Below are 21,300 nucleotides of genomic sequence, written 5' to 3'. Positions count from 1 at the left end.
ACTTCGTACCGTTTAAGTCTTCTCCTTGTATGTTCTAAAGAGAAACTTATTTGAAAAAAATGTCGTGATTCCAATTATCAACACATTCAACACTTATAGTAAAAATACATCCGGCTCATTCATAATAATGTACATGTCGATGGCTAACGGGCACGTAAATCTGAAACGGAACAAACAGCGAAAGTAAAATCAAGGAGTTAAATGTATTCCCATTACTCGACATGTTTATAAGCGAGAAAAAATAAGATCCATAAAAGAAGAAAGAGCGGAAAGATCTGATGGACGGCTCGATAGGCGTAAGTAAAGGGTGTGCATACGGGTTTTCAATTTTCGAAGCCTCGAAACCTATTACGTGACTTCTAATACCCCGCCGGGCGACCCCCTTTTTTGGGTCACGCCCACAATTTCTAAACGACATTGAATAGGCCCCAAGCTCCACGGTCCAAATGGAGTGGAACCCAAACATGTGGCAGGGGGGTCAATGCGAACAGTGAAGAAATTCCACATGAAATTGCTCAGCTTACCTTAAAAAAATCAACCCTCCAAAAAGGACAAGAAATTCAATCATGATGCCTCCGTCCTCCCGCAGTCTTCCGCCTTATTCAACGGTAATTGCTAATAACTTTTGTCTCTCTCTCCTTGCAGCTAAACCGCATTGTATATTCTCTCTCTCTCTCTCTCTCTCTCTCTCTCTCTCTCTCGTGGGCATATATAAAGACTCAATTTTTAATTACTCTGCACACAAAACACACGGAAAAACTCCAAAAGCAACCCCGAACCTCCATTGCCACTCCTCGCTTCACCTTCTCCCTCCATCTCCCGAAGTTCCTCATCCACCGCTCCGCCATGGACACCAACATCGGAGCGCTCAACTCATGCAAGCCCCCCTGTAACGACGTCGGGTCGCCCCCCAACAGCGCGGCTGCGGCGATCCAGAGCCCAGCACCTGCGCCCGCGGCGGTCGGCTCCGCCGACGCCACCATGGGCCGCCACCTCACCCGCTGGCTCGTCCAGTTCGGCGTCACCGACGTCTTCTCCGTCCCTGGGGACTTCAACCTCACGCTCCTCGACCACCTCGCTGAGCCGGGGCTCAACCTCATCGGCCGCTGCAACGAGCTCAACGCCGGGTACGCCCCCGATGGCTACGCCCGCGCCCGGGGCGCCAGGGCCTGGGTCGCGACGTTCACCGTCGGCGGGCTCAGCGTGCTCAATGCCATCGCCGGGCCTACAGCGAGAACCTGCCGGTGGTCTGCATCGTCGGTGGGCCCAACTCCAACGACTACGGGACGAACTGTGTACTTCACCATACCATCGGGTTGCCTGATTTCAGCCAAGAACTTCGGTGTTTTCAGACTGTTACTTGCTTTCAGGTATTCAGGTATCTCTTCGGTCCCCTCTTTATAATTCTTTTTGCTGAAACTAATATTTTATTCGGATCGATCTTTGTCTGAAGTGTGTATATTGACTAGAAACATCGCTTCGAGGACTTTCCGGAGTTAGTCATATTATAATGCTTGTCTCGCTTCTTGGATCTCGTTGTTTGTGGTGGGTCTGTTCTGTGAGATTATAGTAATCTACTAATGGCTGCTTTAATAATTTGGCATGGGAGTCCGAGTTAGAGTTTTTGCATGGATTGTTGTAAAAGGGGTATGCATGTTAAGTGCAGATCGAATGAACTGATTTGTTGATTGTCTCCGTTTCGCCTTTTCCAGGCTACGGTGAATAATTTGGAAGATGCACATGAACTGATCGATTCTGCGATCTCAACTGCTTTGAAAGAAAGCAAGCCCGTTTACATGAGCATTAGCTGCAACTTGCCTGCCTTACCTCACCCGACATTCAGTCGCGAGCCGGTTCCATTTGCACTCTCTTCCAAGTAATTTTCCATCTGTTCACTCGATTGAGTCTGTTTGCTGCATTAGATTATGATTAGAGTGAAGTGATTGACTGAATTTTATTGACACAGATTGACTAATCAGATCGGATTGGTAGCTGCAGGCAGCTGCAGAGTTCTTGAACAAGGTCGTGAAGCCAGTAATGGTGGGTGGCCCGAAACTCTGGGTTGAGAAAAATTATCTAAAAAATCATAAACCTATTGAATCCTAAACATTTTTACTTCTTGTCAATTAAGTTTATTCGGCCAATTTTGGTCGGAAAATACTGACATGGATACTGGCAGTGCCACATGGACCATCAGTGCTAATGTTGATAATTTTTAATATTTTTTTGAATTTTTATTATTTTTTCTGTTTTTTTTTTTTTTTACTTTTTTCTTATTTCTTTTCTTTTGGCTTTCTTCTTTGCCTTTTTCGGTGGCCAACCGACCATACGTCACAACCAAACTGCTGGCCTCCCTAGCCATAGGTGAGGCCCAATTGGGTGAGGGCTAGCCTTGGCAAGAGGAGCCCTCGCCCAAGCACGGCTCGGCAAGTGTCACTTGGGCAAGGTTGACCTGCGCCTAAGCTAAGGTGGTTGACGCAGGCGACAACAACAGCAATGATGAGTGATGCCGCCCTGGCCTGGGCGAGGACCGGCCTCGCCAGATCTGGCAAAGGGAGCCATCGCCGGGGCTCACCCTCACCTAGGCGAGTGTTGGCCTCACCTAGACCCGGATCTAGTGAGGTCGGCCGTCGCCTAAGCTAGGGCTGCCTTAGCTTGGGCGCAGGTTGAACTTGCCTAGGCAACCCTTCTCAAGCATCACCTAGGCGAGGGCTCCCCTCGCTAGAGCTCGCCCTTGCCAGCCGGGCCTCACCTGTGGTGGGTGAGGCTAGCTGGTGGCAAAGGCAAAGAAGAAAGCCAAAATTTTTAAAAATAATAAAAAATAAAAAGAAAAAAATGGGGAAAACAGAAAAATTAATAAAAATTCAAAGAAATATTAAAATATTATTAAATGTCAACATTGACGGTCCTACGTGGCACTGCCGGCATCAATGTTAGCATTTTCCAGTCAAAATTGGCCGAATGAATTCAATTGGTAAAAAGTAAAAATATTTATAACTTAATTGACAAAGTTAAAAGATGTATGACTGAATTGACAAAAATGCAATAGGTTTAAGACTTTTAGACCAAGGCTTTTGAAGCCAACCGTTTGACCTTTTGAATCTTTGGTAAAAATGAGCAGAAAATCACTTAAAAATGACAGATCCAAAGAAAGAAAGGAAAAACGATACTTTTTGTTTGAGAAACAAGCCTTGTCGTGATTAGAAATCTCAATCTTGGTTTTCTTACCTTTAACGATGCATTGACTGAAAATTAGCTATCAATACCACCCAAATCGTAATGATTTGCATCTCCAGTGGAAATAGCTACAACTCCTACTGTCGGACTTAACCAATTCCAAGCTGATATCTAAGAGATCAAGACCACCCTCTCTTGATTAACTTGATATCTCATCAAGATTGAACGCACACTCATCTTGAACTATCTCATCAAGATTGTGCCAATGAAGTGGGGATGGTGCTCGGGCATGTGGGATAGCATACTTGCCACAAATTCTTTTTCATTTTTCCTTACTCGTATCATGGGCAAATTTTCTAGCTCAAGACACTCAGGCAACAAAATTCAAGAAAAGGTCATCCGAATCCTCCTAATATTCTATTTAGCTCATACCAACCTCTAGATCCTCTGAGCTTTCAACACTCTCCACTGTAAATATTTTTGTTTCTCTTAATCCTCCTCTTGAATTCTGCTGGAAAATCTCCTTAAGTCTGCGTACAGACTTAGTTTGCCATGGTTCACATGGAGGAGCATCTTGATTCTTAACTCAGGCCTTCGACAAGCCTGGTCAAGTTCCTTATTGCTCTTGAGAAAGATAGCATTTTGATTGATTTATCGAGGACTTCTTGATGGATGGCTTATGGTATTTATAGTGAAGGAATGATAACCGTTCAGTGGTTGCATCTTCTCTAGTAATTGCCACTCGCTCTGTCCATGTTCCTTTATTCCTATAGATCACTTTGCCCATACTTCATATAATCGTCCTAGTTGTATTTTGAGTATTGTGTAGATATCGATGGTCGTTCCGTTCCGCGACTATTTTACAACGTGTGTCTTTGATACTGACTATGTTGGAACCTTGATTAATGTTCAAAGTGTCTCTATTTAAAAAGTTGCCGCCAAGGTTCATACGGGTGGCCACCAACCATTTGTCATCTAATTTCAACAATGAGACACGTGGCATTTCTTTATCTTATCGTCAATAGTCTAGCATGCATCAGACATCATCCATGACAGGCACGGTTGGTATCAACACAAACATGGGATGACAATGATCCGAGGATGATCGGTCTCATTTTGTTTACTGTAGAGGGACATGAAGAGGGCTACCCAACTCGTCATTTTCTATTGCAAAGCCAAACAAACCAGCGGCCAAATGCAACTTGATGTCGCCGTCTATCCGGCCGATGTATCATCAAAATGTATCTTTTACTTTTCAGAAAGCAATGATAAATTTCATGAAACTGGTTTTCGTATATCGTATAATTTAGAATTTTTAATTAAATATTAAATCACTTTTTCATAAGTATTACTTAACATGATTATTTTGAGGATCGATTTCAACATGGTTCCGGCTTAACTCAACATTAATGGTGCGCAAAATGGATAGCCCGAACCACAAACAACCTAAATCAGATTCGGTCCTATTTTCAGGAGTGTTGGTTCGGTTCTCAAGTTCTAAAAGTGAAACTGGTGTCCGAATAGTCTTGTTCCTAGTTCCAATGGGAAACCAAACCAGACCAACTACATATATATTTTTAAATGTCTTTTAAAAAATAAAAGTGACCAGTTTTTATTTATTTATTATTTCTTCATAATAGAAAGCATTAAGTAATGGAAAGAAAAAAGTAATCGATTTCATAAGACTGAATTGGTCTAAGATTCTAAACTAGTCCTTTCGGTTCAGGAACCGATCACCACTACTTAAGATGAGGGTGAAAGAATTAGACACTAGGAGAAAAGGATAGACTTGGAAATAAGGAGGTGGCCTTTCATACGGGATGAATTTTGATCATTAAGCCAGCGTTGCGTGCCAGGTGCACGTGGAATGAAAAGATGCTCAGGGTAATGAACATTGAATGGGATTTTGTCTAGGAGAATAATTTCGCCACTTTCACTGCATTTATTGAAAAACGTAAGCGTCTTTAATTAGTACCCTCGAGACATTCATTGACAAAATCCACCTATAAATTAGGTACGTGCACATTCGAGAATAGAAAAGGTAATTGCTCTATCTCGAAACCCATACTTAAGGAATTGGATTCCAAATATTCTTTGAAATCCGAAAATCTCTTGCGTTATCTCAAAACTGCTCAAAACTTTTAACTTGCCAGTTTCATTAGTTCAAAAGTACTTTGTACTACCCGAAAGAAAAAGTTACAATACTTGATCCCAAGAAAAAAGTATGTGGCTTTTTTAAATAAAAATTAAAACAAAAAACATCTCGATTCCAATTCTCAACACATTCGACATCCGGTTCATTCATAATTGATAAATTTTTATGGCTAACATTGTCATAATCTCGACACACAACAAACATCGAAAGTAATATCAAATAATTAAATATACTTAATCGACACATGTCAGGTCAGCAGATGAGGTGATCCGAATATTTTCTCAGCTCAAGGTGTTTGAGCAGGTCCTGTTAGAGTCCGGCTTGGGGACATGAAAAGAGGGACGGCAGAAATGGTAGTGTGTGTGTGGGTGGGTTTTAAGACTGAAAGGGAAATCGATATGCCAACACCTTCTCTCTCTCTTTCCCCCCTCACGGCTCTTCGCGCCCTCTCCCCTATTTAAAGACTCCATTTTTAACTAACCCCTCAACGAACCTCCACTGCACCTCCTCGCTTCACCTCCTCCAGCCTCTCCTCCGTGGACACCACCGTCGGCGACCTCAACTCCCGCAAGCCCGACTCAAGCGGCATTGGGTCGCCCCCCTGTGGCACCACCTCGGTGATGCAGAGCCCAGCCCTCCCGCACGCCCCAGCCGCCGGCCCCCTGATGCCACCATGGGCCGCCACATCGCCCGCCGGCTCGTCCAGATTGGCGTCACCGACGTCTTCTCCGTACCCGGCGACTTCAACCTCGTGCTCCTGGACCACCTCATTGCCGAGCCGGGGCTGAACCTCATCGGCTGCTGCAATGAGCTCAATGCTGGGTACGCTGCCAACGGCTACGCCCGAGCAAGGGGCGTCGCGGCCTGCGTTGTGACGTTCGCGGTCGGTGGGCTCAGCATGCTCAACGCGATCGCCGGCGCGTACAGTGAGAACCTGCCAGTGGTCTGCATCGTCGGTGGGCCCAACTCCAACGACCATGGGCAGAGCAGGGTAATTCACCATACCATCGGCATGCCTGATTTCAGCCAAGAACTTAGGTGTTTTCAGACTATTACTTGCTTTCAGGTATCTCTACGGTCCCCGTTCTATTATTCTTTTTGCTGACACTAATTTTTATGTGGATCTGATCTTTATCTTAGGAAAGATGTGTATGTTGACTAGAAATATTGCTCAGAGGATCTCATTGTTTGTTGCTGTTGGGGTCTTAGCATAGATTTTTGGGACAGGAGTATGTATGTTAAGTGCACATCGGATGAACTGATTTGTTGATTGTTTCCGTTTCGCCTTTTTCTAGGCTGTGGTGAAAAACTTGGAAGATGCACATGAACAGATCGATACCGCGATCTCGACTGCTCTGAAAGAAAGCAAGCCCGTCTACATAAGCATAAGCTGCAACTTGCCTGCCATACCTCACCCGGCTTTTTGTCGCGAGCCAGTTCCATTTGCACTCTCTCCCAAGTAATTTTCCATATGTCCAATTGATAGAGTCTATTTGCTTTATTAGGTTATGATTAGAGTGATGTGATTGATTAATTTTCGTTGACACAGATTAACTAATCAGATGGGATTGGAAGCTGCAGTAGAGGCAGCTGCAGAGTTCTTGAACAGGGCAGTGAAGCCGGTAATGGTGGGTGGCCCGAAACTCCGGGTTGCAAAGGCTTCTAATGCCTTCGCAGAACTAGCCAATGCGTGTGGCTTTCCTGTAGCTGTGATGCCATCGGCCAAAGGGCTCGTACCCGAGCACCATCCCCACTTCATTGGCACTTACTGGGGTGCGGTGAGCACTGCATTCTGTGCTGAGATTGTGGAATCCGCAGATGCCTACTTATTTGCTGGGCCCATTTTCAATGACTACAGCTCCCTTGGGTACTCCCTCATTCTCAAGAAGGAGAAGGCCATTATTTTGCAGCCTGATAGGGTTGTGATTGGAAATGGACCCGCTTTTGGTTGTGTTCTGATGAAGGATTTTCTTAAAGCACTCTCGAAGCGGGTCAAGCGGAATACCACTGCTTATGAGAATTATCACAGGATTTTTTTGTTCCGGAGGGCCATCCATTGAAGTGTGAACCCAAGGAGCCCTTGAGGGTGAATGTCCTCTTCGAGCACATACAGGACATGCTCTCTAGTGAATCAGCTGTGATTGCTGAGACTGGAGAGTCTTGGTTCAACTGCCAGAAGCTGAAATTACCAAGAGGCTGCGGGTAAGTGGGTGTCATTGTATGGATTCAATCCCTTGTCTTTAACTTTTTGATCTGGAGCTACTTGAAGAAAACAAACTGAAATTGTTTAAATGGGGGTCTGCAGGTACGAGTTCCAAATGCAGTATGGATCTATTGGATGGTCCATTGGCGCAACTCTTGGGTATGCACAGGCAGTGCCGGAGAAGAGAGTCATTGCATGCATTGGAGATGGTAGCTTTCAGGTATGGAATGGTTTCTGATATCTGTTGTATTGCTAAGCACATTCGAACGGACCATCATGAATGAGGTAGTTATGCATAGAGCTTCTGTCAAGAAGATATCCACTAGTTTTGCAAGCTCAGCCTATAAAGATGCTAGTAATCCTGTTGAGCAATTTGCATAGGTGGAGTTATGTCATACAATACAAGTCATGCACTGACCTCATTCATTTCCTTCCCTTTTCCTACTGAATTTGATTTTTTTGATCTTGTCATGTTGATGGAATGTAAGAGATGAGTAATGTCTGTGGAATTCATGGGGTGATTTTCACACTCTAGGCAACTGCCCAAGATGTGTCGACTATGCTGCGATGTGGGCAAAACAACATCATCTTCCTGATAAACAATGGTGGCTACACCATTCAAGTTGTGGTCCGTGATGGTCCCTACAATGTGATCAAGAATTGGAATTACACTGGCCTGGTGGAAGCGATTCACAACGGCGAAAGCAAGTGCTGGACAGCTAAAGTAAGTTGCTTGTATGCGAGTTACAGGGGCGACAATTTGCTAATTCAGGAAATCCCTCCATAGTGAGACAATAAAATCCAACGTTTGCAGGCTCTCTACGAGGAGGAGCTTATTGAAGCGATTCAGACAGCGACAGGGCCCAAGAAGGATTGCTTGTGCTTCATAGAGGTGATAATTCACAAGGAGGACACCAGCAAAGAGGTTCTGGAATGGGGGGCCCGCATCTCGGCCGCCAACGGTCGCCTTCCCAATCCTCAGTAGAAGCCTTGATTCTCATCAGTATGTTGCTTCAAGTACTACTGTAATTCAAAACAGAGCATCTTCTCGAGTATTGCCAATGCTCCGCGAAATGAAAATAACCATGTCTCCTGATTGGTGATATTGATAATATATGTTGACCATCGGCTTCGAGTCGACATCTTAAACATGTGGAAGGAACAACTGCGAATGCGCAAATTATGTTTGGTGGGCTTAGAGTCGGGGACAGGGGCCTCCATGAATGCATGCATTGCCTCAAATCTATCTTTGATTGGTATGAGGATCCTTCAAGTAGCCTTATCAAACAAGTGGGTTAGGTCGGGTTTGGGTAAGATTATAAATGGTCTGACCAAACTGACCTCTTTAACTCATTTATTCATAATGCAAATCCATTAACTTATACCCAACTTATACTAGAACACTTTAATATTTAATCTAATGTAGGAAAACTCATATCCAAACTTAAGTAAGAGTGTGGGAACAAGTGAGCATGAGATCGAGTGAGAGTGAGAGCGAGAGAAAATAAAGAGAGAGTCATAAAAGTAGATTGGGTCTAATTAAATTGTAAACCTATTTATAACTCATTTACAACCCACTTAGAACTTGTGTTATGTTAAAACTCATTTATGACTTGTTTACGAGGTACGGATACCTAGAGTGCCAAAACTTGGGGACACTTAAGTGTCAAAAGTTTGGAGAGTGACACTTAAGTGCCAAAATTGGATCAAAATTAATTATTTAAGTGTCACTCCAACCAAAATCCGACCAAAATGCCAATGTGGAGATTTTTGGCAAAGGAAGTGCAAAATGACATCGTTTTGCACACGACGTGGCTAGACAATACAAAAATGACATCGTTTTGGTACTGATGTGGTAAAAAAAAAAAATATAAAAATTATTAAATTAAATTTAAAACTAAATTTATTTAAAACATTTAAAAATAAAATAAAAATATAAAAAAAACTAAATTTTTTTAAAAAGGGCAGGTGGCGAGAGGGGGAGGGTCGGCGGGAACATATCATTTAACTTCTAAGGGTTTATTTGGTAATATTTTTGTTCTCGAGAACAATTTTAAACAGAAAAATATGTTTGGTAACTATACAAGAATTCTATTCTGGAATATAAAAAATAATGAAAATATATTTGGTATGACCCTAAAAATTTCTATTCCCATTTTTTTTTATTTAATTATAAAAATATATAAAATTTCAAAATTTGGATAAAACTAGACTTTTGTAATAATTTGATTGATCAAGATATTTTAAAATGACCTAAGAAAATCCAACAAAATAGTTAGCCAAAAAATGGATGGTTGAAATCGGAAATAGAGAGTCCCATTGGTTTATAACTTACAATATAAGGAGGTTGGTAGTAAATTTTTGGGCATTACAATAAACTGTATAGTTTTTTTGCGAAAAAGAGTAAATGTTGTTTGGAGTCATCAAGTTTTTGTGACCTAAAATGGTCTCTACAAGAAATAACATTGAAAAATCCATATAGTAAAGTTCTTAAAGCTTATTCAATTTCGAATCCAATTTTCACCAAAATATTTTCATATTTCTTATGATAAACTAATTCTAAACTAGAATTAACATTCAAATATAGTAAAACTACACAAATTCTAATTTCTAAATTTTTTCCTTATTTTATTTTTTTCCAAAAATGAGACTTGGATTGGTTAGGGACCTTGTGTTGATTGTGCAAAGACGAGTATTAAATTATATTGAGCTTGTTATTCTAAAATGACCTTATTTATATTTTGTTCACGGGAACAAAGAGTAAGTTTTTCTACTTTATTCTGAAGCCGAGGAAGGGTCGTGCGTGTGAGATAGCATACTTGCCAAAAATTTTGTTTTCATTTTCCCTGACTCGTATCATAGGCAAATTTTCTAGCTAAAGATGCTTAGGTAACAATATCAAGAAAAAGGTAACTCCAATCCTTATGACATTCCATTTAGCTAATACCAGCCTCTAGATCCTCCAAGCTATTGACGCCCTCCATTGTAAATGATTTTGTTTCTCTTAGTCCTGCTCTTGAACTCCGCTGGAAAATCTCCTTAAGTCTATGTATGGACTTAGTTTGTTGTGGTCCCCATGGAGGAGCATCTTGATTCTTAACTTAGGCTTTCGACAAGCCTGGTCAAATTCCTTATTGCTCTTGAAAAAGATAACATTTTGATTGATTTGTCGGGGGCTTCTTGATGGATAGCTTATGGTATCTATTGTGAAGGTATGATAACCGTTCAATGGTTGTGTCTTCTCTAGTGATTGCCATTAGCTCTATCCATGTTCATTTATTCCTGTAGATCACCTTGCCCATACTTCATATAACCATCCTAATAGTATTTTGAGTATTGTGTAGATGTTGATGGTCATTCCATGACTATTTTATAACATGTGTCTTTGATTCTGGCTATGTTGGCGACTTGATTATTGTTCAAAGTGTCTCTATTCAAAAAGTTGCTACCAAGGATCATATAGGCGGCCGCCAACCGTTTATCATCTAATTTCAACAACGAGACACGTGGCATTTCTTTATCTTATCGTCGATAGTCCTGCATGCATCAGACATCATCCATGATAGGCACGGTAGATGTAGTATTTTATTAATACATTCATGATGGGATGCAATTGGAACGCACCGTTTCACCTTGATACGCTACGATGAATAGACACTATTGAAATGTTATGAAGAGAGATGTATAAAAGCCTTCTGAAGACAACCGTTGATCGTTGTTGTTGGAAAAATGTATGCTCCTTTTTCTCTCCCTTTTCCATCAAGGCGCTCCATTTTCTTCTTTACGAGAACAGTTTACATTTACGCCGTGGAAATCGGATGCTCTCCTTGTGATTGCATACAGACCAATGTGAAGTAATTTTGTTTGTGTTTCATCGGCAATTCAACGTTCGTTCTGGGGCTAATTGTTGTTTTCACATTGGATAAAGGTAAGTCGTCTTTCGCCGACTTGAGATCTAACATTGGTATCAGAGTTAGGTCGTGATTTCTGCTTTGTTTTCATCTAATTTACTCGCTTACCACATGATATCGAGATCAAGAGATTGAATTCTACATTGCTTTGGATGTTTATCGCTTGGAATTACAATCTGAATCCTCAAAATCGAATCGAAGCGAAGAATGGGTTCGGATTCATGCACACTCGTACAGATTTGGCCATTTTTAAGAATATTTTTTCAACCAAAATCAATTTTTAAATATACAAGGTGAAAGTACTTGTTGAGACAAGTTCGACGATGGGTAGATCGTTGCTGGAGAATGCCAGACGTGCCCACACGTGCAGCCAGAAGCCGCTATGCGTGGGCATCATGCGCTTGAAGCGTTGTGAACGTTAGCGCGTGCGCGACACGCACCGGTTGTTGAACCGGCACATGCGCGACACGCGCCGATCGGTGAACCGGCGTGTGATGACGTCATTGTGACGTCATCCAATGATCGGTTGCCGGTCGACGTCACCGATGACGTCACCGACGGCGGCGGTTGGCCGGCAGGTCGCCGGCTGGTGACTCGACCCGAAACTTACTCACGACCTAACCCGACACTGACCCGTGACCCGACCCGACCGTTGACCGGTCAACGGGTCGGACTGGTCAACTGGTCTGGCAGTCAAACCGGTCGGATTGGTCACCGGTTGGACCGATCGGACTAGTGGACTGGCCAGGAGCCATTTGGCTCGCTAGTGCGTGCACCACACGCGCCACGCACTCAGGCGACGCGTGTGAACGCGTGTGAGGTCGGATTGGAGCGTGGTTGGTGGCATTTGGTTCGTATGAATGTGCTCTACATGATGGTATAATTATTTTATACTTTTGAATTTTATAAATGTATGAAAATGTGTAGGAAACCCTAAGTATGCGTATTTTTTGGGGGTTTAATGTATAGTTTATTCATTTGCAGCTGTTATTTTTTTTTTTATGCTTTAGGAAATACAGTTTCTAGCCTATATGAAATTGATGTCATATATACCATGTAGAGCTTGGTTCGATGATACCATGTATATAGTTTAATATACTTGCAATTTTCTAGTTCCTTGAAAATTCAAACAATGGTAGGAAATCCTTGTTTTTCCATTACATGTTTAATTGCATTTTGATTATAGTTTTAGCATGATTGTTTATTGTACCTTGGTTCACATCATGTTATGTTTTTTTGTGTTAATGGAAAATTGTAAAAATTACATGAGATCATGTAATTATTTTTCTTGGTGAGAGTTCGTAGGTTGGTAGAATTGAAAGAAGTTCTCACATAGAACTTAAAATTTGCACAAATTAAACTAATTAATGATAATAGAACAATCGTATATAGAAGTTGATTGGGAACATAATGAACTTTTGTTTTTGTATCATTTGTTGAATTATTATTAAGTTAGTTTGTCTTTGCTGCAAATTAAAATATGTGTGTTACTTTGTAAAGTGTGCTAGTATTGATTCTACGTTTATTATGTCAATGTGTTATAGCAATTGATTATGACTTCGGCATCCAAGACCATAGTGGCTGACCTCAATAAGGGTGAGAAGCTGAACGGTGACAATTATGATATTTGATATCGAAAGATTCAGTATATCCTTGAGGAGCAAGAGGTTTTGGAAACCCTCAACCATACTATGGATGAACTTGAGCATGGAACTTTAGCTCAACACATGAGAGATTTAGAAGCTTATCAAGCTTGGAAAAAAAAAATAGCATTGCTCGCATCACGTTGTTGAGCTGTATGCAAGATGATCTCATGTGTGAATTTGAAAGTTATAATAAAGCTCAAGTTATGTGGGTTGCCTTGAAAGATAAGTTTGGGGGTACATCTGCCACTAAGCTGAGAAGACTCATCATCAAGTTTGACACATTCCAAAAGAGCCAAAATGTAACGATGAGGCAGCATCTTTGGAAGATGTTAAACATGATTTGTGAGTTGAAGTCGGCAGGTCACTCCCTTACTGATGAACAGTAAGTTCAGGCTATTATAAGGCCTCTTCTTGACAATTGAGAGTATATGAAAATCAATATAACGCATAATAAGAATATTGTCACTTTTGATGATATAATGCGTCATTTGGAATTAGAGGATGAGCGCCTAAAGGCTGTGAGATCCTCTACCCATGCTTATGTTGCCGAATTGAGTTCACGCAAAGTTTCGGGCTTCAAGCGTAAAATGAACTCTCAATTCAACAACAAAGGGAAGAAGATTGATCAAGCACCTAAAAGAGATAAGACCTTCTAACGCAAAAAGCGTGGTGGGAAGAAAGACAAGACCAAGATGAAGTGCTACAATTGTGGCAAGATTGGTCACTTTGTTCGTGAATGCACTAAGTCGAAAGTACCTTATTACTCAATTACTTTAAGTAATGCTTTTATTTCTAGCGCTGTAATGCTTGCTGAAGCTCATCTAATGTGGACTATAGACTCAGGAGTAACTGACCATGTAGCTAGAGATCAAGAAGCATTTGTGGAGTATCGTCGGATTCAGCCTGGAAGAAGATGGATATATATTGGGAATAACTCGATAATTGAAGTGAATGATATCGGCATATGTAAATTAATTTTACGCAGTGGTCGAAAACTATTCCTACATGATATTCTTTATGCTCTAGATATTCGACGAAACTTGGTCTCCATAGTTGTTCTTCTTAGCTTAGGTTATGTATTGAATTTTCATGGTGATTATGTTGACATTTTGTATGTCATGTGTCGAATAGTTTTATGGTGTTAGACATTGACTATGATTAATAGAATATTAATGTCGATGGTTGTTTTTTTTTAATTGCATATTTTAATAATGTTGAGAATGATGCAAGTACTTGGCATGCTAGATTAGGTCATATTGGGTTGCAAAGAATGCAAAGATTAGCTGGAGAATGCCTTTTAGGGTCACTCACTAATGTTAATCTACCCGTATGTGAACATTGTCTAGCGGGAAAAGCAACTAGAAAACCATTTGGTAAAGAGGCTAGAGCCAAATTTCCATTACAACTCATACATTCTGACATTTGTGGTTTTTTTAATGTGAGGGCGAGGCATGGAACCTCATATTTCATCACTTTCATAGATAACTTCATGTGTTTTGGTTATGTCTTTCTGATCTCCCATAAGTTAGAAGTCATAAGTTAGAAGTATTAGACTACTTTAGACGATATATAGTGATAGTAGAGAATTAGTTAAACCAAATAATAAAGGCATCGAGAACCGATCGCGGACGTGAGTATCTATCTGAGCAATTCAAGGCTCTTTGTGATGAAAATGGAATTGTACGGCAATTGACTATTCCTGGTACTCCACAACAAAATGGGGTGGCTAAGAGAAGCTATGTAGCACCGACACGTGACACGTCATTTCTAAAAAAGTAGAGAATTTCGACACGTTTCGACACGTTAAATATTAAATAAATATTTTTATATATAAACGCATAAATAAGTAAATAATAATAAAAAGAGTCTAGAATTAGTCTATACTAAAAACATTAATCATACATTTGTTAATATCACTCATTCTTTTAATTTGACAAGTTCAACTACATTTCATTGTAATAAACCATAAAACTTGAAGGAAAAAACAAGTAATCAACATTCAACCATAAAACTTTTTGTTATATTACATCAAGTAATATAACAAAAAGTCATTCATTTACATTATCCACTTCTTCTGCAAAAAAAAAATAGACTCCATCTCCGGCTCATCAAGTGAAAGATTTGCAACTTCAAGCACCCCAACATCTTCAAACGAGTCAAATGCATCTCCGCCAATATCCCACATCTTAGTCTCTCCTTCTGCGTATTGTGGGCTTTTTCTTGATAGAAGACGGAAATTGCTATGAATAAAAACCAAATCTTCTGCACGTTTTGGGGTCATCTTATTTCTTCTCGCCGAGTGCACAAATGAATAAGTACTCCAATTTCTCTCAGCACATGATGAAAAAGAAGGTTGTGCAAGAAGCTTTAAGGCTATGCTTTGAAGTATCGGTGCACATGCACCATGATTGACCCACCAAGCCTTAGGATCCATTGAATATCGATTTTGAATGGAATCAAATTCTCTAAAATCCCCATTTTTACTTGCAAAATCTACGTACTACAAATTCACCTTGTTGCGCTAATCTAAGTTAAGAAAGTATTTCTTGAAGCATTTCAATATTTCTTGGTTGATCTCCTTATTCTTGTATGGAGAAATTCGAGTAGAATCTTCATCAAGCCATTGATCACTATAGTACCTTTATTTAATAAAATGAAATAAAATTAGAAAACAATAATAAATAAAATGAGTATTATATTATCATGTTAAAGAAAGAATAACTACTAAAGTAATAATCACATACAATTTTAGAACTTACCTAAGATTTAAGGCATGTGCCAAGTAATAAAGTAGAGTGTTGTTCTTTGTCCAACGATCTACAAGAATTGTGTGAATCACCTCATAAAATGTGGACTTCTCATCTAGCCTCTTCACTTCATGTGCATATATAACTTTCTTTACTTTTTCAATCATCGAACCCCACATATCATAAACTAAGTGAAGACAAGGCTTATCGGTGTCACAAACTCTAAGCATATCATAGATAGGAGTCGTGAAGGAAAGTATATAATCAATCAAATCCCACCAAAAATCATCCAACACCTTCTCCTTGACAAGCTTAGCTTTCTCTTGATTAACATCCCGATAGATATTCCATTTGTCACAAATCACCATGTTTTGAAGACCACTTTTTATCAACTTGAATCTCTTAAGCATCACAATCATTGAAGCAAAACGTGTATCCTCTACAGAAAACAACTTCAAGCTAACAAACTCATTGTATATTGCTAATCTCATAGAATGGTTCATGATGAAATATTTGATATGCATAACTTCCTTAACAATATATGAAATCCAACTGCATTCCTCATAAACTATTTGATTGATCTCAATATTTTTTGCGGCGCAAATGTTCTTCAAAGCTAGATTAAGGGCGTGCATCACACAAGGCGTACACATAATGGATGGAAATTCTTGCTCAATGAGTTGTCCCGCGCCCTTATCCGTAATTACTTGGACCACATTCTCATGCCCAATTTCATTGATAACTCCTTTCAGCAAGTTAAAAATGAAATGCATATCTTTGTTTCTCCCGAGCAATCAACCGATTTTATAAACATTGGTTCTCCATCCGATACCGCCATGAAATTAATAAGCGGTCTTCTATGTGAGTCGCTCCATCCATCACTCACAATACTTACACCTTTCTCCTTCCACATGATTTTGATAGGTGTACACAATCTATCAATATTTGCCTTCTCCTTTTGCAACAAAGTGGTCATCAACAAATTATATTTCGGTGGTACATAACCCGCAATATTATGATTAGCAGCATAATTGAAAGCGGATTGAAAATAATGATTCCTTGCTAGGTTAAACGGCAAGCCCGCTGAATAAAACATCCTAGCAATCTCACAATCTAGATGTTCCCGTTGAGTCATATTAAATACATTTTCAATTGATTTTCCACTCCTACTTTCACCTTTCCTTTTTTTGGAGTTCAATGATAAACCCATTCCATTACCACCATCACCACTAAGTGAATAACTAGCAGGAGGCAAAGGTACATTTCTAGGTGCAATACTCATTAACTTAGTATTGACCTCTTCCTCTAATCTTTCCATCTCGAAAAGATCCTTTTTTTTTCCTACTTTTGTACACTTTCCAATTCATTTTCCACTTATCATCATCAAATGGCACATCACTCTTGTATATGAACTCTTAAAATCTTTTTCACAAAAGTTGCATTTCCAAGACAAATTTCCCCCCACATCAGTATGATTAACTAACTTAGTAACATACCTCCATAGTGGTTGTTTTACAACTTCGTTGCTAGAGGTAGCTTGTGTACTTGAAGTACTACTAGCCATGTTTGAACTTGAAGACATTTTGCAAAAAAAAAAGAAAAAATAAACATGTTAATATCAATTGCTATAAGATTTCAAGTCGGAAGCAAGTGAACTAACATCAACGCCAATCAAACACCAAGAAGAAAAAAATCAGAATAGAGCACAATCCATATCGCCTTAAAAATCGAGCTAATATGGTTGAAATCTCAACAGGATAAGACTCATGAACTCGAGACTCTGCGCTTGAGCTCGGGTGGAATATTTTATTTTGTGGCGAATTCATGGATCAGTGCTGATCGAGCCAGTAAATCCCATAGTTCTGTTCTGTTTTGGTTCAAATTTAGTTTATTTTGACGTAGCCATTTGACAGTCACCAAGCTTCATTAAAATCTCATCAGGAAATTGAAGAATTACTAACTTCAATTGCAGATTTCGCAAAGTGAAGTGAGATTATGGACATAAACATGTTGTAACTATTAAAGCAAGTCTAGAGATGCAGCAAGCCTGTTTCTACTAAACCCCGAAAGCCATATACAAGCAAAGAAGAGGATTCCAATTGGAGTCCCCACTCGACAAGGAGAGATTAACCAACATATAGTTAGAGACAACAAAATCCATCCAAACCCTACTGAGAAGCTTTCTCTTTCGATATTTCTTCCAGCAAAAATCTAGACTTTGCAGCGAAATCAACAGGAGCAATTCCTCTCACTGTTAGCCTTTGCCTCTTTTCGCAACCCCAAAACTGAAACACAAGCGCAAAAGACGAGTACCCACCTCGGAATCAATACTTTGAATTCGAAAGGCAGCTCAGATTTATGGCGACGATCGTGATGGTAGAGAGAGTTTCCAAGCAGCAATTGACGTAAAAGACAATTCATGGAAAATCTCACAATCAAGTGAAAAAACAGAACGGACGGAGCACCAAAATCTGAAAAAAAGAAAGAGAATGTGAAGCATCAGTCAGCGAGTAGTCTACCGAACAAAAACAACAACCACCCGGGGAGCGAAATCGGCAAAAGAACGGCACAAGAGCGCCGGAGACAGAGAGACGGAAAGAGGGTCCGAAAATCCCCCTTTCCCCGAACTAGGGTTTGCCAAAAAAATCCCAAATCGCAAGATGCTAACCTGAGGTGCGGGGGCTACGGTGAGTCGGCAACTGGTGGGGTGGGCCGCGCGGTCGGCAAAGCAACACCGGCGACACTCACGGCAAAGAAGAGAATCGAAGTGGTCTGCTCACTGCTCGGGCTCATTCGCTACGATTGAAGAAGACAGAGAAGACTGAAGTGAAGATGAAGAATCCGTGCGTGCGAGTGCAAATGTGAAATGACGTTTTAACTTTTATTTTTTTTCTACTTTTTTCATATATTTATATTTAGAGCCCAAAACTTTTGAAAATTTATAAAAATAACCCCGTGCGTGTCGGAGTCACGTGTCGGAATTTTTGACTCGCATGTCGGAGCGTGTCGAAAAAGTTGACCGTGTGTCGGTTTTCCCGACACGCGTTGACCGCATGTCGGAGCGTGTCGAAGCGTGTCGGAGCGTGTCAGACACGTGTCGGAGTGTCGGACACGACACGAAGGGTCCTGGAGAGTGTCCGTGCTTCATAGGAGAGAAGGAATAGAATCCTATTGGAAATTGTTAGGTCTATGATGACGCATACAAATTTATCTGTCTCCTATTGGGGAGATGCGTTATTGACTGTTGCCTATGTATTTAATCGAGTGCCCTCAAAATCGGTCACTTTCACTACTTATCAATTATGAACTGGTAGGAAACTAAACTTGAGTAGTTTACGTCCATAGAGATGTGCAGCTTATGTTCACGATTATTCCCATTAATATGGAAAATTAGGTCATAGAGGGAAGAAATGTATCTTCATAAGATATTCTGAACACTTCAAAGGATACATGTTCATAGGTGAACAAGCTGATGGAAGTGTGACCAAAATGGAGTCACGAGATGTCATGTTCTTGGAGAACGATTTTCCTAATAGAGGTGAGATTGATAAGGACTTCCAAGTATATGATATGAAAGTTCCTGATAACACACCCACTGATGTTATAGAGGGAAATGAAATTTTACATCAACATGCAAGACCTAATGGGAGTGTTGCATTACCTAATGAATTGAATTCAAGAGAAATTCAATTGCGTAAAAGTAATTGTAAAAGTATTCCTCGTCGTTATTTTGAAATTGAAGGGGAAACATTTATGATTGCTTAAAAAGATGATGCCGAGCCTAAGACTGTTCTAGAGGCTCTGTCATCCTCTAATAAGGAAGAATGGAGAAAAGTTTTGGAAAATGAAATGGAGTCAATGAGGGCAAATCATGTCTGGGACTTGGTTGATCTACCACATAATCGTAAGGTCATTGGAAACAAATGGGTCTTCAAGATTAAGCGAAGGTCGGATGGATCCATTGAAAAGTATAAGGCTCGCCTTGTAGTGAAAGATTATACTCAACAAGAGGGTATAGACTATAAGGAAACATTTTCACCAGTTGTAAGGTTTACCTCAATACGCCTTATTTTAGCTATTGTTGTACATTTGGATCTTGAATTATATCAAATGAACGTAAAGACGGCATTTCTCAATGGAGAATTAGATGAAGAAATCTATATGAAACAACCAATAGGTTTCATAGCTAAATATCAAGAGTATAAAATTTGCAAGCTTCATCGCTCATTATATGACCTTAAGCAATCATCTAGACAATGATATCTTCGTTTTCATCAAGCCATAACCACTTTTAGTTTCACGATGATTGAAGAAGATCACTGTGTATATGTCAAGCGGTCCGAAGGTAAATTTGTGATTTTATCACTTTATGTTAACGATATTCTATTGGTTAGAAATGACAAGGTTTTGGTTATCACCATAAAAGAATGGTTGCCCTCCAATTTTGAAATGAAGGACATGGGAGAAGTTGCTTATATATTGGGAGTTAAAGATCGAAAGAGATCGATCAAGGAAACTCCTTACTTTATCACAAGAGTCTTATATAATGAAGATTCTTGAGCATTTCAATATGCAGCATTGCAATCGTATTGATACCCCTATCATGTAAGGTGAAGGCCTAAGTACTAAGATGTGTCCTAAAACTTCAGAAGAAATTAAAGTGATGGAAATCATTCCTTATGCTAGTGCGGTCGAAAGTTTGATATATACTATGATGTGTACTAGACCTAACATATGTTATGCCGTGGGATTGGTGAGCTGATATCAATCATTTTCCGGTCAAGCACATTGGAAAACAGTGAAGAGGATCTTGAGATACTTGAAGGGCACCATGGACTATCGACTTTATTACTAAGGGAATGATTTATGCCTATTGAGTTATTCAGATGTCGATCGGGGTGGAGACCTGGATGAGCGTAAATCGACTTCTAGATATGCGTTCTTGCTCAATGGAGGTGCAATTTCTTGGAATAGTAAGAAACAAACATGCTCAGCCTTATCTACGATGGAGGCTGAATTTATTGCATGTTTTGCCGCAGTGCAAGAAGCAGTATGGCTAAAACGTTTCTTGGAAAATTTAGCCATTATCACTGAGGTTCCAAGATCGGTGATAGTTTATTGCGATAGTCAAGCAGCTATTGCCTATGTGAAGGATCCCAAGTATCATGGAAGGACAAAGCACATTGACATAAAGAATAACACATATCACATTCTACGCAATCCTAGTGACATCATGTGGGTCAAGAATATGTCTCTAGGAATAGCCTTCGTAAATGGATCAGCAACCATTCTATTGGTTGAAACGTATTGTAGGATCACTTCTTGACTTGGATGAGCATAAATTGACTTCTAGATATGCGTTCTTGCTCAATGGAGGTGTAATTTATTGGAATAGTAAGAAACAAACATGCACAGCCTTATCTACGATAGAGGCAGAATTTATTGCATGTTCTGCCGCAGT

The 21,300-nt window shown here is 40.1% G+C and overlaps 1 pseudogene; it reads left to right on the top strand.

The window, feature by feature from the left end:
• The first annotated feature begins 846 nt into the window (after positions 1–846).
• Positions 847–8,536, top strand: LOC104422860 (annotated as a pseudogene).
• Positions 8,537–21,300: the final 12,764 nt, after the last annotated feature.

The sequence above is a fragment of the Eucalyptus grandis genome, chromosome 1 (assembly GCF_016545825.1).
Source record: "Eucalyptus grandis isolate ANBG69807.140 chromosome 1, ASM1654582v1, whole genome shotgun sequence".
Classification (NCBI taxonomy): domain Eukaryota; kingdom Viridiplantae; phylum Streptophyta; class Magnoliopsida; order Myrtales; family Myrtaceae; genus Eucalyptus; species Eucalyptus grandis.
This window is presented reverse-complemented; position numbering and strand designations above follow the sequence as displayed.